We start from the raw sequence: 18,636 nt of genomic DNA, 5'->3' as shown, positions 1-18,636 counted from the left end.
ACTATGTGGCCTCTGTGCTACCTCATGTGTACGGAAGCCTGTGTCAAGGGACGAACTGAGCAACAGAATGATGCTACAACAGCATCTCCACGAATTCCTTCATACAGATTTAGACTCGGATTAACATGAATTATTGCCTTATATGAGGGCAAAAGGAGGGTCTGTGGTTCTGAAATTCTGGACCCTACTGTTGTCCCGGTATCGAGGTCCGATACCCGTGTCCCGAAACATCAACGTACCATGACGAATTTGGTATCGACGAACCGATAATGATTAGGACATCATTCCTATGCATTTGCATCATGATCGAGACATGCTAACACCCCCGAATCGTAGTTTCCGTCCCGACCCCTCAGACTCCATTTTGTAAACGGTATCCATCTTGTGTCTTGCCCTCATGATAAGTCAATTTAAGGTCGAGCTTGATCTAAAAGGACACGTCCACCTTCCCTGACTTCCCCCTGACCTGTCCCAACTGACTCCCTTGCCTCCAGCCAAACCTGTTTGAGCAGCTCCTCGCCCAGTGGCCAAACACGATAGCATCAATGCACAACATACCACAAACCATTCACCACATACAGATCATGTTTTCTACACACATACACACCTGTCCACGCTCCCTGTTTATGGCCAGTTTTATGACTAGGAGGTGCCTTCTTTTATTGGGGTTTCACCGATATCTGATGGGAGTTCCGGGCCTGGCTAGGTAATCTATCACGAATTGGACATCTAAAATACGGGCTTGCCTACATGACTTCGCTCCTTTGTATTATTGTAGAAATATGTGTATAGCCATATCATAAACTCAAGAATTCTTGCTTGCAGCTATTATTTTTGTATATAAGGAGAAGGCTGGTTCTGTAAAAACGAACAGTCTCCTGAGAACACATGACCCGTGTTTGTCGTGCTTCTAGGACACCTGTTACTTGGTAGCTGCCAATAAAACTTGATCTCTGACTCGACTAGAAGACTCCGTGTTTCTGTGGTCCGGAACAGGGAGAACTCAGAGGTCTTCGGGTGTTATCCCCTGGCACCAAACGGGTTCCTAAAAACCCGTTACCTCACTACATCTCGGTGTCCACTCAGGGTGCATCTGAACTACCTCATATTCCGCGATCTGATCGAACAGTGTGAGCACCTAGACGACTTTTAGAAGAAATATAATGCAGCCACTGTTTACCCCTTTTTATTCAACAAGGTGGAGATGTAGTATCTAAAGACTATGAACACCAGGACCGCACAGTTCTTGACGGACTCAATGAAATAATTACTTAATCATTCGGGGAGGTGATAAGGTTAACAGTTAGGAGAAAATGCGAAGTTTGTATGCTGAGGAATCAAGACGTTGGCTATGAGCTCCGTGTGTGGCGTGTTAATTTTGGATGGTGCCTGGCTGGGGAGGATGCGACATGTACTAGTTACTGTGCTCCTCATGTAATGTAATGTAATAATTATTTATAAAGCCCACTGTGACCAAAAATGGTATCCTGGCGCTAGAACCACGAAGTAAGGAGATAGCAGATCAAAGACTGTGAAGCAAGTCGCTAGTGAGGAAATAACCAGGTTTTCAGTGCTTTCATGAATTTTAGTAAATCAGAATGAGATCGTAAGAGAGCTGGTAGTTTGTTCCATATGCGAGCTGCATTGACAATAAAGGTACGTCGTCCTTGTCTGACTTTTTTAAATCTCAGTTTTTAAAAAAGATCTCTTTATTGGATTTTCAGATGACAGAAATAGCATCACTGCCTCGCAGGGCAGAATCGTCAAAAAGAACAATAACATCAAACAATATGTGATTGTAAGAAAGTGGTTCTATATATACTGGACCAAAGTAAGGTACAGTGTGTATAGAGTCCACAGTCCCCAGAGGTTTGGCAGAGGCTAAAGTTAGATATAACCTTACTCTCTAAAGTGGTAGCTTGGTCGAGCAGTAAGGCAGTATCAGAGGACTGTGTAAAGCATTTGTTGTACACACTCAGTCAGCAAATGGTCTCACACACTCAAGAACTGAACTCTAGGCCAATTGTTTTGTATCAAAATATATAGTTGTTTTATTTTAGAACCCACAAGGTATCAAAATATACTTTCTCAGAATTAGTTACTTTAGTTAATTACTTTTCAAATAGGCAATAGACTTTTTGATTACAATAGTTACAGTTGTTGCAGTAGGCAACACAATTTCAAACACAATGCAACATTGAGCTCAATGGGAATTTCTAGATAAATACAATTAGTTACTTTATGGATTACTTTTCTAACCAAAGGACTGGATCCTTGATTCAGTCCTGGGACAGCTCCTGTAAACAGTTAATAAAAAAGCGTTTTGGTTACAGTAGTGATTTTTAAGGAATATTATTGTATTTTAAGAGTTGACACTTAGAAACTTTTCCCCCTAGAATCACCAATGTTATCCCATAGGAGGAAATTCACTGAGCAGGTAAGTAGTGTTATCGTTACTTTTTCTTACTCAGTGGTGGATATTGGATCCAGCCCTGGTGCATCTCCTGTAAACATGGAGGTGTAGTGCAATTAATGTACATGACCTCCTGAGCGCGTCAACATGTTTCGAGGCCTAATTACACTACACCTCCATCGCACCCCTTTTCAACAATACCAGCACGGAGGTATATTTAAATTCTTTTAGCCCTCACATGCCAGGTTTTTTTTAGATATTCACTTAGCATTCATTTCTGACCCTACCTTTCACAACCCTCACACACTACACATAGCAAGTTTATCAGTACTCCAGCGTATTCGCTGGTCAGTAGCACGCCGCGTTCAGTAGAGGGACGCGAAGGCCCCTATGATGAAGCATGACACCAAGGGCCATTTTGGTGTGTGAGGGGTATTTAAAGAACACTGTGTGCACCCAACCATCGTAGGGGTCACACTCCCTTGTTTTCCTTCCTGCCTTTCACCTATCTTATATGGGTAGATTCTCTTTGTTTATAAACTGTACAGGGGAGACGGAATCCGCCCCTTGTGTCTGTATAGACGCATTTCCTCTCCACTCCCTCTTTTGATATATATGATACACAGGGATGTGTGCCATGTCGACTCTTTGTTTAGTTCTGTACCAGGACACTCAGCCTGGAAAGGCAGTGTGTGTGTGTGTCAGGGTACAGGACCGCTAAGGGTGACACAATAAGTTCTGCAGCCCTTAGGGGACTTCTCTGGCCACAGTGCCCTGGGTACTTAGGGTACAATTTACCAGGGACTGACATGTGGCCAGAGATGCCAATTGGGTTTTAGTTTCAACACAGTTTTAGGGAAGGAACACAGGCCCTGGGCACCTGATTGGCAGGAGCCCAGGGCACACTCAATCAAAGCACATCAACAATTCAGCAAAAAGTGGAGGCATACCATGCAAGAAAGATGGCACTTTCTCACAGTGATGGACTAACCTTATCAAATATCTTGACGTGTACATCATGTGGCATACAATGGCATCAACTAATGAGGGAATAGCAAAGAGGAGAAAAGAGAACATAAAGGGGAGAGGAAATCAATTTAATATCACTCTTCATCAGGGATTGATTCTGTCTGTGCTTGCATACAGCGGTATTGACACAAAGATTCGCATATATCCTTGGGCTTGGAAGTAGATGGAAGTTCTTCTGCATAAAGTTCGAGATTTTCTTTGCAATACACAAGGTCTCTGATCCAGTGATCTGCACGAGGGGCCAAAGTGCCATCTATAGGATATATTATTCCAATGCGCAGAGCCTATTGGTAATATAGGAACTACACTACATGGCGCCCAACGTTTGTTAAGGCACTAATTTAACACTAGATACTAGAGTAACTCAGTCGTGCTTTTCACAGAGACCACTTTATCCCGTGAAAACTCCAATAGACGTCTGGAGTGGGTTAAAGGATAAAATATCCACCATAAACTGAGTAGGACGAAAAATCCTATGTGTTAGTTTTGGTTTTGTTCAACGTTGAAGAATACAGTGTTCCAAAATATTGTGCACCTTATCTTTATTTCATTGAAACTTGCTCTGCAAACTTCTTAAACAAAATGTCAGACGAATACAATCCTGGGGGCAGTGGAACTGCAGTAAATGCAAACCAACCACTACAGATTCCCGACAAGATGATGTGGATGATATAAACATCCCGGAAAATGTGCGGAAAGCCATAGCTATAAAGCTTATAGAAAATGGCCTATCACCAACAGGTGGTAGATTCATATTTGTCATAGAGGCACATGAATATCGTCAGACAGAGGTATTCTATTCATGGATTCTCTTTCCACAAGTAAACCCAACAACACATGTGTTCCACTCCAGCGGAATACGTTCCTTTCGAGGACGTTAAAATTCCACTAACTTACCAAGAGCATCACCTCTGGTTTAAAGGCACCCTACAACATCAAAATCACATTACCAGGCTCGGTCCACTAGGTAGACCAGGAGCAACATGGCCGATACTAGCCAGCTATACACCACATACTGCCATAGAACAAATGACAGGTCCAGAACTGTTAGCTCAGCTAAAACAATTATTTAAAATACATAGACAATTGGTACAATATGTCATGTGGACTTTAACAGTCCAACCTGCAATAAGAATTCCACAACACACCCCTCATCAGGGGAATACAAACAAAATCACACCACAGACTATACAGTCAGTCATCGGTAAGTTGCCCACAAAAAGGGAACAAATTCCATTCTGGTTAGCCCAGAAAATTACTCAAATAGAGGCAGTATTTCCCAATAGTACGCCTCATGAGAAACACAGGATTCTAACAATCTGTTTACCAATGGGGATAGTACCACACGTGGAGGACTGTGACACTTGGGGTACAGTCTTTGCTTCAATCTACACAAAAACACATGGTGTCCCGTCTATGGTGGTAATACCAGACGTTCTGAAACAGATTCAAAATGAATACGGTTCAGAACCAGCTTTGAATCTTGGTATGAAATTACTGAAAGATTTCAAACAGGTCTCAGCTATTCTATTAGCTAACATTAAAGGTGAAGCAACATCGGTGGCAATCCGCCAAAAATTAAAAGAACTCGATATTACTGAGCACCCATATGAACTTGCCTGAATTATTGAAAAATCCTATGAAGAACTAGGAAGAGATAGTTTGGGAGGGAAACTTGTAAAGCCCGAACTAACAGAAAATCCTGAAAAAGGTTTTATCAAAAACAATCTAACTACTAAAAAGAAATGGGAAAATAGTAGGCAGTCACTTCCTAAAGAGAAGCGCTCTCAGATCAGAGGTAGATCTCCTCAAAAGGAGCACTCTGAAAAGAGGTATAACCTTAGAAATAGGGATAATTTAAGAAAACCTGATAGATATCAAGATACTGATACACGATCCTCTCGTACCTTTCAGACTTCCTCGCAGAAATCCAAAAGAAGAGGACGATCAGAACACAAAGAAGAACGCGTGAAGTCCAAAGACGATCAACACGTTCCAAAAAATAAGAAAACTGAATTCTCCAAAAAGAAGGTAGCAAGTATTAAAATCAGACATGCCGAGGATCTTGAGGACACAACTCAAGAACGGGGAGTGGGCCCAGACAATGCTGGACAGCGCAGCAGAGGTCACTATAGCTCGCAGGATCCTGAAAGATCATCTGGAGACAGTGGCTCTGAATGAATACATTCAGGTTGAAACTGCCGATACCAGGGTTAGTGTACCCCACAAATTATACGAAGTAACACTCCGGATAGAGGGGGACATAACTACGAAAATAAAGAACTCTTTTGGGAAAAACTATCCAAGGGTTATGACATTCTTCTGTCTGAAAAAGACTGGCCACCTGAATTTTTCAGGGAGTGCCCACAATGCGAAGAGATCATTATGCCAGCCTTCTCTAATCATATTCCTATTCATAAACAGTACACGTATGCCAGAAAAAATGTGCTGTGGCCCAGGCTCCAGCATTATATAAAAAGCATGTGGGATGGGACGAAGACTCTCCTCATCATAAAATCCAGTTAAAAAATCAACCTACTGCTCAGAGGCAGTATCCAGTAAAGCAAGAAGCTAAAAAACAGGTCAGGGAGATCTTAGATCAACTTGAATACCAAGGGGTGATTGAAACATGCACCTCGTCAATGAACAATCCTTTGTTTCCTGTCTCCAAACCAGACAACACATATCATCTAGTTTTGGATTACAGACATTTAAACTCTTGCTGCAAAACCTTTGCAGTACAAAATGCACACAGTGCAGCACTGATGAATAACATTGTGCGCAAAAAATATAAAACTACATTAGATATTTCAAACGGTTTCTTCTGTGAAAACATTGCACCTGAAAGCAGGTACTTGACCGCTTTCTCAATAATGGGGATACAACGACACTTTTGTCGTCCCCCCAGGGATTCATGAACAGTCCTGGATTATTTTCAGCCAGAGTAACAGTGTTACTACAAACGTATGAGGATGAGGCATTATCTTATGTCGATGACACCTATCTTACAGATGATGACTTGGACAGGCACTTGACCAGGGTGAACACCATATACTTGGATTCGCCTCTAAAGGGTATAAATTCAACTTTAAAAAATCAAGAATTGCCCACCTCAACGTCCTATTCTTGGGATACGAACTTTCGAGTGAAGGCAAAAGCCTGGCAGCAAACTTTTTAGAAAAATGTGCGCTGCTGCAACCTCCACAAACGCTGAAAATCTTACAGTCAATTCTAGGATTTCGAAATTTCAGAAGAACTAACATTCTAAACTATGCAGAAAGGGTTAAACCTCTCTTCGAACTAATCAAACCTGATTTCAAACCTACTAATTGGACTCAAAAACACACAGAAATTTTGCGTTCAGTACAAACAGACATGTTAGCGACAAAACATTTACAAACACGCGACAATGTGCGCAACCTTGTAATCCAAATCATCCCAGGGAGATGCGGATTCACATACCTAACCTTTAATGAAGGTGAAAAGGTACAAATAGCTTACAAATCACACTTGTACACACAAGCTGACATGAAATTCACTTCAACAGAAAAAATTCTGACAGCGGTTCAAACTGCGGTAGCAAAGGAGAGAGCCCTCGCACAGGGTAGACGCATTAAAGTCGTTACACCTGTAGCTGCCTTAGAGGCAGTGACAAAGGCAAGCATTCCAAATGCAAAAGCTCTACATCTGAGATGGATAAAATGGGTTAATTCTCTTGCTGCGACAGACGTTGAATACGTTTTTGACCCTTACTTGAAGACACAAGAATTTCTCCAATACCAACAAGAATGTCCTCTGCCTACTGAAATTCTGCCTCTAGAACATTACGTCTGTATAATATATACAGACTGATCAGCACAGCCCACAATTGGGGGTAAACAAGCTTATAGTGCTGCGTGTGCGATTGTTAAAGGTCGTGGGGCCGATGATAAATTCAGACCTATGGTCACAAAAACTCAATCTCTCGGAGACTGTGCAGCTCAGCGAGCTGAACTACAGGCTTGAAAATACCGATCGCGAATTCCCCACACTCATAGTGTGCAATTCGTATTACTGCGTCCTGTCTTACAATGAATATCTGCAGAACTGGGTTCAAAATGGATTTAAAGGCGCAAAAGGTGGCACAATCAAGCATAAAATGTTTTGGGAACAAGTAGTTCTTATACAGAAAGAACTACAAAAGACTCACGTGATCCATACTCTGATTCATCAGCGTGATGGTGTTCACGTTGAAGGGAATTCATTGGCTGATGAAGCCGTGAAGGCAGCTGTGCAAACGGCTTCCGTAGCTACAATCACTCGTTCAAAAACGAAAATAGACGGTGGAACCATGCTCGCTGTCAATGGCACGAGCAAAGGCAGCGGAGCTGCGTTACCTCTAAACTATCCACTCAAGTATACATACATAATTGATGCAAACTGTGTTCCTTTTGCTCGAATCCCTGGAGTGGGGGATAGGGTAATTCCAAACAGGAACCGGAGAGGTGCTCTGATTCAGAAGCACATATGGGAGAGGGTCTGATACATCAAGGGATCTCAAAATCTCTATTAGAATTAGAAGAGATGCACTGGTGGCCAGGAATGAAAACTCATGTATACGATTCGGAATTAATTGCGATGACTGTTACAAATATCACAGCTTGGAACACCACCAGATTCCTGACTACAGCGTAAACACCACCAGATTCCTGACTACAGCGTAGTCAGCCCGGTACTGACACCACTAATGGATAGCATTAGACTATCCACGCTCAAATGTCCCTATGGACAAAAGCGGTCCCGCAAACACTAGGACAAGATTCATTTGGATGTGGCCTCAGCACTCGCCTGACGCCCAAACTGTTATAAAAGATTTGCGAGTCTTTATTGGCACATACGCAATCGGCACGCTACATTCTGATCAGGGTCCTACGTTTAGCTCTAGGGCTTACAAGGAGGCCATGGCCAGCTTGGGCGTTGCATTGCGATTTTTGAGTCCATTCCATCCTGAGGGAAATTCGGTTGTGGAGAGAAAAAACCGTGACATAAAGCAATCTATAACAGCTAGGGTATTAGGTTCAGGTGACGGGTGGGTCAAACATCTAATAAATGTCCAACGTAGTCTTAATAACCTGCCAAGAATTTCTCTGGGTGGAATCACTCCATATGAACTCCTAGAATGTTGGTTGAAGACCTCGATCGTCATACTTCAGTGGTGGAACAAAAACGCTTTGATATCAAAGATCGTTTGGCTGTTTTACAGGACTTAAATGAAACAAGAAGAAGTCTAAGCAACACCAGCGAAAAGCCAACGACCACTGAAGACAAACCACCTATACCAGCAAGACCTGTCTGGATTCCAAAGATTGGGGATCTGGTCAGAGAAAAAATAGCGGACAAGAAGGAATTTGGGCCTTCTTACAGAAAACCAGTACCAGTTCTAGCAGTCCACGGATCAAGAACAGTGCTACTGCCGCCTCTTGCTGGAAAAAAGGAGAACCAGTCTGTATTAATTGACCTGGTAAAAACCACACCATGTGGCCGATAATAAGTAGTAGGTCCAGTGGGCTCCCACGATGTAGAGACGACCAAATCTTGCTACTATCCAAGAGGTTCAAACTGAATGACTCATCACCTTTGAAGATTCTAAAGTAAGAAAAGATGGACTATGCAACAAAGCCATGGAACTTGTGCCTCTTGAAACCCAAATAACAGTTTGTCAAGAAACTCCAATGGTGTAGCATCTGACTATACAAACATGTCAAGGGAACAAGCAACTGCAGCAATTTTAAAAAATCCGGATGCAATACCAACTATTGACAGAACTGCCTCTGGCTATTTCATCAACTTCGATACCTTTTCTGAGGATCCCAGTGAACCTGAAACAGCGCCAAAAAACTAAACTTTCAAGGAACAATTAACGGAACTTGGTCAAGAGCTTGCAAATACATATCTGGTTTCACCATGGGTTGAATTTTGGATTGGATTAGGTGTATTTTATCTCCTACTATGGCTCATTCTCGTTTTAAGTTTGGGAAGGCTGATAGATGGAAAACACATTAAAATGGACACAGCAAGTAAGAACATCAACTTGCTCCTGAAACCACACAAATTGTCCAGCGTGAAAAACGAGACCTGTCATCAGTAAATATCACAGCGGTTCCTCTACCTGGTGAAATAGCCTGGGATAGAACTGATTATGACATTTATGGCCCTGTCGAGCTGCTGAAAATCCCACACCAATTTAAGGTTTCCTTGAGTGATTTCGTTTCACCCAGCACATTTTCTGATGATTGGGACTTTGAAACTGTTAATAACATGATCACAGACTTAGAAATGTCAGCAAAATTTAGAAAACATGAATACTTAGAAGGTTCATCTAATTATGAAGAAATGTATTGTTTTAATCATTTTGGTCATCATTACTTGCACAAATCTGCAAACCCTAGAAATGTTTTAACTTATAATCAATGGGAACATTGTCCAACCCCTCCAAAAGGTAGTTCTAAAACATTTGAAAGAAAATTTCCATATTTTACAGGTTTTAATGTTACAAACCCAGAAAGTTTTTACTTCAAAAATGTTAATGACAGGCATGAAAAGTATGTTGACAAATACTAAACACATTTATTCTGCGGCCTTTTTTGCTCAATTGTCCACCTTAGACTTTGACTTTTGGAAAGACAACATTGAGACAAAAACGTTTGGGGCACAAAAGACTGGCAGGTACAGGGTTTAGAAGCATTGTTCAGAGCCTGCATCATCCCAGAACAAATGATGTTCTTAAATGACACTGTTCAACAGACATCTTGTCTTGACCTGGCTAAGATAAAAGATTTAAACAAACCGTCCATACCTAAACCCACACATGATAGTAATTTAACTTCAGATGAGGAGGTATACGTACATTATATTTTACTACAAAACAGAACAAATCCTGAATGGGAAAAATGAATCTGGCCCACAGACACGAATATCTGTCAAGATAGATTCCTGAACAGGACACAAGGGTTTACAGTAACTCGGCCAGATCCAAGATATATCCAAAGACAACATCCAGGGATAATAACAACTTATAGTGTAGGAAAACTATGCCTTTAGTGGCTTCAGAAATCCACACTTAGAGAAATAAAACAACACTTATCTTTGCTTAAAGATGGCACTGATTTACGAGAATTCTTACTGGGACCTCGTAATCGACGTCATAAACGTTTCATACACGCCGGTATATACGCTGCATACAATGAAGCATGGAAAGTCACGCAAATGGAAACAGCTGAAAGAATACGAGAAATTGATTGTATTAATTTAGAGAAAGTAGTCCCTGTAGTTGACAATGGGTTAACAACTCTGTCGTCCTGAATGTATTCTTTGGACAGCATTGTATCCTCTGCCACTGACATAATGGAACAGGACTTGCTAATGTTAAAACATGGCCAGTCTCAATTTCGTTCTATAATGCTGTTAGGCTGGACATTACAAAACGTTTGATCTGGCTATGTGCCCTGGCGTCTAATCAACACTACGTCATTGTTTACTGTATTTAACCTTACAGATAAACAAATCTCGTTGGCACAGAGGGGAGCAGACTATACGGTGCTGAGCATAGAAAAACAGGAGAGATTACCATTGACCGTTTCTGAGAAACCATCAGTTGAATGGATAATACATGGCACCATCATGTTACCAGTAACATTTTTCCAGTTCCAGTATTGCTTAAAATACATACCAGCAGGCCTGTATGAAAGGTTGGGTAAAGAATACACTAAGTCGACCTGGGATTTACCATACACACGCAAATGTTGGAGTGGGGGAAAGGAGGTATTTCTTAGTGGTAAGAATTGTAAAAACTCACTAAGCGGTACACTATTATGTCAAGGTGTTAATTTGCACGGAGCCTGTGAGGGTTCTTCCAATAATCTTTCTAGCCACCTGCAAGGTTTGCCCGCAGCGGCGATAGATCCAATTTTTAGGCAGCTTTCCAATGGTAGCTACATTATGTTAAGTGATCACAGCTGTTGTAGAATGATGCCAGGAATAGTCCATCTCGTTAGTGTGTCAGCCAGGGTCACCTGTTGTATGCAAGTATTGTTTCCAAAAACCAACACAGACGGGGAGTCGCCACTATGGCCTTCACTGAACATCTCTTCTATACGAATTGATACTTTAAGCAGAATGAAAGCCATTCTTTTGCAAAAAACTGTGCCACTGACTTCGTCCAGAGAGACGTATGATCTGCAAGTTGCAAGGACTTCTGCAGAGATACATGCATTATTATCAACAAACTGCCCAGTACATTTAGCAGAAATGTTAGGTCGTATCTTAAACATATCTGATACTAGCGGTATTGTACATGTATTTAAGACTTTTTTTCAGGACTATTAGCACCCTTTGAAGCAGTCCTTGGCGTTTTTCCTAACTTCGTACACTCTGTGTTTGGCGGCCTGCCTCTCATTTTGGGACTCGTAGCAGGGATCTTATTTTTATTTCTCCTGCTCCAATATGGCAAATCCGGACACCAGCGATACCCAAGTCAGCATAGAGAATGCGCTCCGGGCCATGCGGTATTGTGACAGAATAACACAGATCCTTGGCTTGGCTCGTTTGAGAGATCTGAATACCACATGGTTCCTGTCATTCAGACCAATCTGGCAAGATTGCATCTTACCTATTCTATGATGCCTGCTTTGTGGAGAGGAATGCATGTTAGATATCTGTCTAACACTACCATCGGCATTGCCAACGGATGTTGACGTATTACTGGGTCCCGTAACGGATCATGTGTTGTGTTGCCCCCAACGGCTACCAATCCTGATGACGGCATTCATTGAGATCTCACCGGCAAATCCAACTGGAGGTGAGATACGCGGACCAACAGGCACACAGGTACCATCTGCAATGAACATTGCTAATGCGGCTGACGCTGACGGCGATGCTTCACATCTGTGTACAATTGACCTTCTTAATGAAGTGGTTGAACTTTCATCTACTGTGATAGACGATTTCTTTGCCAGCCTTGATGATTTAATGTTTTCTCCTGACAACGAGAATAACTTTTGAAATAAGTGCATAGCGTTCTTTCGAACTCTGAAATTCGACCTTCACTTTTTCAAAACAAAAGCTTCCAAGTCTGGAACTCTATTTCACTTCGATTTAATTTGACTTTTTTCCAAAACTAACTAAACTTTGGTACAAAGTGATCTGCTTAAAGTAGAACTATTCTTAGAGAGCAAGAATTATTTGACTACTTCCTAGAAACAATATTGACCTAATGCACAAATCAAAATAGCTTGTATATTCTGCTATGGGATGGTCTCGACTTCATTCTTTTCTGCATCTAGAGCCATTTCATAAAATGTAAATTTCGGGATTAATTTGGTTAGCATTGCTAATATCATATCATATGCTTACAATTAAATCATTGCTTTTAAAGGCATACTGTGCAAATGCTCATTTTTGTGTACGGCCATTTTTTTAAATACATTTCATAATTTTTGGGTGGGATTGTAAAAACACCTGCTCTAGCTTATAGGTTTTAAGTACTTGATCTTAGATGAACATGATAACGTGGAGTGGGTGTTGTGAACCATTTTAGGACACTATTGTAAATTTCCCGATTCATGCCCTTAAATAGGTATAAATCTCTATGTCCTTATATAGGCATAAGAATCATAACCATATTTAGACATAGCTTATGCAGTCCAAATACGGCATGGCTACTTCCACTAGTTCCGAAAATCTACAACAAATTCTTGGAAAACTCGGCTTCAGCAGCTAGGGACCTCCCCTTGCTTGAATACTGACTTGTCCAAGAACTCATGGTGTTTTCAAAGAACTGAGAGTCTTTTAATGACGTTATTATGTCCACATTTACGTCAAACTCGGCAACTTCAAGGTATAAATATGCCCACACTTGCCATAGCAAACACACGGTGGTTTGGAGCAGTTCGACTATCTACTTGCCCGACGCGCCCTGCTACTGCAAGGTCCGAAGGAAGCCGACCCTCCAGCAGACACACTGAGAGAGATGCTGTCTTTTCTCCTGCAGAGAAATGCAGCTCCAGTGTCTCCAAGCTACCCTTGCGGGTTGTTGGGAAATCGAGTCCTGAGCCTGACCTTCTTCATTCCAAATTAAGGTACGGAGCTGATTAGACCCTAAGAGAATTCTTGGACAGATTCTTGGCAAAAGAATAATCTATTTATTCTACACCTCACTTACTTCTTCCCTCGTACTCAGATTAGGTTAGGTACACCGGGGTAGGCGTATTTTAGAAGCACCAGTTGAGTACTTTTAGCCTCTGTTATTTATGTATGTACTTATCTATGGTCTAGGAACCATACAATGCTCTTACAGTATTATTTTATTCTACTCTTTTTACTGTATGCATTATATTTTGCAACAGTTTTGCGATTGTAGCAGTTAATTTCTTATGCTTGAGAAAGAAGACTGTTCAATAAATCCTTTTATTGAAAATGCCCGTCTTTCTATTTTCTCTGCACCTCTGGTGAAACTAAACATGCACGACTGACTGAGTGAAATATCTATCTATTGTTTCCATGACTCTCAAGAGCAGTTTTATCTTGGGAAAACAAAGTTGTCATGTTTATGCGGTTGTCAGAGACTAATCCCTTCTTGTGAATTCGAGAAAGTTTCTAATGACCTCTGAGCTAGCTGGCACTCACAATTAAGTCTAATATATTCGATAGAGACCTAGTCGACCTAAGTCTACGTCACATCTATAGGATATATTATTCTAATGCGCAGAGCCTATTAGGAATATAGGAACTACGCTACAGAAGGTCCTCCGAGGTAAGAAAAGTGCCCTCTGGGTAAAGATCAGACATGGTATCTATGCCGGCTTCACGCAAAGCTCGTAATGGGCCCTCTTCTTGGGTAACTGATAGCGCCGCATGATGCTTCAGCGGCAATGCCAGCTCATATAGTGGTATTTTGGTTGTTAGCTTACCAATGGCCTGCCATGCCGCTATAGTAGTATACAGCGTCTTAATTTCACTTTTTGGGGTGCCTCTCTTTGAGTGGGTGAGGATACCAGCGAGTGGGATAGGATGTGTGTCACCGTCCTCTACTGCCACATGAGGAGTGAAGGCGTGGGGGTTATACCAATAATATGCATACTGTGCCTGTGCGCAGAGATAATAAATATAAAAATCGGGTGCACAGGTACCACCTTTGTCATAGTCTAATATCAACGTGTTCCAGCTCACTCTAGCTTGTTTATTTCCCCAAATGAGTTGCAGTAGCGATGAGCGGAGTGTCTTGAAAAACTGCTTGGTTAGTACAATAGGAATATTACAGAAGAGATATAAAAATCGCTGCAAGATTATCATTTTAATGACCGCTATGTGGTCCGCTAGTGATAATGGTAATGCTATCCATCTGTCCACCTGATGTTCCAGAGGCACACATGCTTTCCCATAGTTTTCGCGAATCACGATCTCAGGATCACAGTGCTCCCAAATACCCAGATATTTAACCTCTGTAGACCACTGTAAGGAATATTCAAGACTGGGGCGGGAGTGTTCTCACACAGGAGTATTATCACTGATTTATTCCAGTTGATAGTTAGACCTGAAAGTAAACCAAATCGTATGTATTCACGCAACACGGGAGCAATGTATTGTTGTGGTTGTCTTATGAATAATACCATGTCATCAGCATACATAGAAATGCCGACAGGGCGATGCATGAAGTTCAGAGCAGTTTCCCTGTGGCTCTGTCGAATAATGCACACTAGTGGCTCTAGCATGAGTGCGAAAGCAATGGCGACAAGGGGCAGCCTTGACATGTACCTTTTTCTATTTGGAAGGGTTCTGAGGTCAATCCACCCACCCTCACTCGTGCTGAGGGATCAGAGTATAAGAACCGCATCCAACGTATAAAAATTTCAGGGAACCCCATATGTCGCAGTATATGAAACATGTATCCCCATTCAATAGAGTTGAATGCCTTAGCTGCATCCAACAGTACTGCGGGAAGGGCAGGATCCAATACATGGAACATAGCAAATATGTAATGGAGATTGTGAGGCGTGGACCTTTCCAGTATAAACCCGGATTGATCCGGCAGAACAAGACTGGACATGAGGGGCAATAATCGATCAGCAAGAGTTTTTGCCAAAATGTTTGCATCCAAATTAATTAGCGATAATGGCCGGTAGGACTCACATGCCAAGGGTGGTTTGTCCTTTTTTAGGGGCGTAATGATCAAGGCCTGTCTCATTGAGGGGGGAAGGCATCCTGTCTCATGTGCCTCGCTATATACTTCAAGCAATTGTGGCGCCAGGAGTTCGGCATATTCCTTATAGAATCCCGCCGTGAGACCATCCGGTCCCAGAGCTTTTTTGTTTGACAAAGAGTGTATGGCTGCCTTGATATCTGACTCCTCAATCGGTTGACTTAGGTACTCACGGAGACCATCTGCCAACCATGCGCATGCAACATCCGACAAGTACTCGGCCAAATTGTGAGAGTCCCCACCCCCATGGGATTTATATATAGTGGCGTAGCAGTCTCGAAATTGTTTGACTATGTCTGGCGGTGTATAAAATTCCCTGCCTTGATTGTCTACAATTTTGGTGATGTGGTGGTGATCAGAACGGTATTTAAGCTGAGTCACCAGATTACGGCCAGGCCGGCCTCCCCCCCCATAAGCCCGGGCAATGTACCTTTTAGAGAGGTAACTGGTTTCCGTCTCCGCCATCTCCTTGTATTCTTGAAGCGACTCATCAGTAAGAGATGATGTGGTGGGACATGGGTCAGCAGTGTAATCCCTCTCAAGTTGCGACAGTGTCTTCTCTATTTTTGCAAGCTGTCCTCTAATGTCTTTGAGAATGCCTGCTGTGGTACTAATGCATTTTCCTCTAATAGTTACTTTAAAGGCTTCCCACAGGGTGAAGGCACTATCGACCATACCCGTATTTAACTCAAAATACTGTACGATTCCTTCCCTGATGATGTCAGCATAGATAGGGTAAATGGACGATGAGTGTTGGTAGGTATAGTGATGGTAAGCTTGACCGGATTATGATCAGATAGGGTGCAGGGGAGGGGCGTTATCGCTGTGACCCAATGATTTGCCCCCTCACTAAGTAACCAGTAGTCCAAGCGGGACCAAATACCATGGGCCGGCGTGGCATGTATGCCCTCCCTTATGTCGCAATTTCTAAGGCGATGAAAAATGTGGAGTGAGATTCAAACCTTTGTAATCCTTATTTTAAACATTTTAAACTTTCATTCCCATTTCAATTTTTACCATCGTGCAACACCTGCTTCGCCTCGTTGTAACGAGACTAAACCCAAAAAAAGGAACCCATTTCAGTTCCATCAGGCTGCACAGCCCCAACACAATTTGAATCCAATGAATCAATTTCATTTTTTATTCTCAACTATTTTTTTCTTTATTTCACCATGCTTGTCATCTATTTTATCTTACCTTGTGTTCAATCCATTCTATCCAAATAACGCTTATCATCAAAGTTCACAAAGACACAGGAGTATAGGGTGGGTTTCACACGCCATGATTTTAATCCAATCACCCAATCCATTTCGGGAAGTACATTTCCCTTCGTCAGGGGCATCTACAAATAAAAGTACATATTTTGTAATGTAACTAACTGCATTTGCCTAATAAAACATATATTTAATGAGAAACATTCCCCGAAATTTAAAAAACGAAATACATTGTATCTGGACTGCAATCTTATTTGCTAAAACGTATTGTACACTCATTTACCACATACCCAGAACCACTGCCATATTGCATCCCGTCTTAATCATGCAAATGTATCCTAACACATAACCTCCCTATTAATTGAACCGGCTTACTATGCTACAAAACCGGTGAAACTTTACCATAATTGAAAGCTGCTTTCACTCATGTACACTCACCATGGCCTGCTAACAAATCTATTCTCTTAAAAATTCATTCAGTTCGTCCTTTCAATCTCTGCGTACAGAGATGCTCGAACCTCCTTCTTATGCGAGCTAAACATGAGTGCTAAAACCTCCTCTTATCCCTCCCCTTCTTTGTTTGGAATCACCCGTTTAATTAATTACACGTGTGGACACCAAAGCTCTAAACCAATCGTCTCACTGGGTTTAAAAAGTGATGACTCATTATGAAGTGCTTCCCTCTTCGTCATAGTTTCTCACGGAAGGAAACCGTGCTCCTGTGCGTTTTCACCATCTGTAGTGTTATTTTAATCACAATTTTCCTATTTGTTGCTTCCAATATTCTCCTTGTCAACGTGGGTGCAACCTCAGTTGAGACGAGAGAATTCATACAATGAAAAATGTGGAGTGAGATGCACACCTTTCTAATCATTATTTTAAACATTTTAAACTTTCATTCCCATTTCAATTTTTACCAGCGTGCAACACCTGCTTCGCGCTTCGTCTCGTTGCACTGTAAAGTGTCTAAACCACAAAAAAGGAACCCATTTCAGTTCCATCAGGCTGCACAGCCTCAACACAATTTGACTCCAATTAATCAATTTAATTTTTTATTCTCAACTATTTTTTTCTTTGTTTCACCATACTTGTCATCCATTTTATCTTAACTTGTGTTCAATCCATTTTATCCAAATAATGCTTGTCATCAAAGTTCACAAAGACACAGGAGTATAGGGTGGGTTTCTAAGGCACCATGGGGCAGATTTATGAGTTCTGGCGCATCTCTGCAAATCAGCAGGGATGCCCCAGAACTGATGCGTCACGCAATTCCCTCCTTGCGGCAACACAGATGCGCCGCATTGTAAATGCGGCGCACCATGGTGCAAGGAAGGGCAGATGCGTGACGCATCTTGTGGTGTACGGGCGGCGCATTGCTGGAGTAGCGTCGCAAGTGCGACGCAACTCCTGCAATGTACAGAGGCCACCCATACATAACGTGGTGCGTCACTCCTTGCGCCTGCTTCAAGCAGGCGTAAGGATTTGACCCAGCAGCGTCGTAAAACTGACTCAGTGAAATCTTGTAGATTTCACTGCGTCAGTTTTACGGGGCTTTCCTACGAGGGAACGCCCACCCTGCGACAGAACGCCCACATGAAACCTGACGCAGGTTTCATGTGGCGCAGGGCTTTACAACGTGACGCATCTGCCTAGATGCGTCACATTGTAAATAGGTCGCAGGGATGCGCCACGTTTCCGCGCCGTTGCGTGACGCAACGGCGGCGTAAACGTGGCGCAAGTCCGAC

At 42.1% G+C, this 18,636-nt stretch overlaps 1 long non-coding RNA gene across 1 annotated transcript in view; it reads right to left on the bottom strand.

Annotated features, from left to right (window-relative positions):
• The window catches only part of LOC144798400 (uncharacterized), a 95,373-nt gene extending 77,922 nt beyond the window's left edge, over nucleotides 1-17,451 (bottom strand). The window contains exons 1-2 of the long non-coding RNA XR_013603533.1: nucleotides 17,330-17,451; nucleotides 16,875-17,019 (exon numbers count right to left, since the gene is read on the bottom strand). This is a non-coding gene — a long non-coding RNA (uncharacterized LOC144798400). The remainder of the gene's footprint in view (nucleotides 1-16,874; nucleotides 17,020-17,329) is intronic.
• Nucleotides 17,452-18,636: the final 1,185 nt, after the last annotated feature.

This window comes from Lissotriton helveticus, chromosome 12, assembly GCF_964261635.1.
Source record: "Lissotriton helveticus chromosome 12, aLisHel1.1, whole genome shotgun sequence".
Classification (NCBI taxonomy): Eukaryota; Metazoa; Chordata; class Amphibia; order Caudata; family Salamandridae; genus Lissotriton; species Lissotriton helveticus.
The sequence above is the reverse complement of the archived record's forward strand: the minus strand, read 5'-3'. Positions and strand labels throughout refer to the sequence as shown.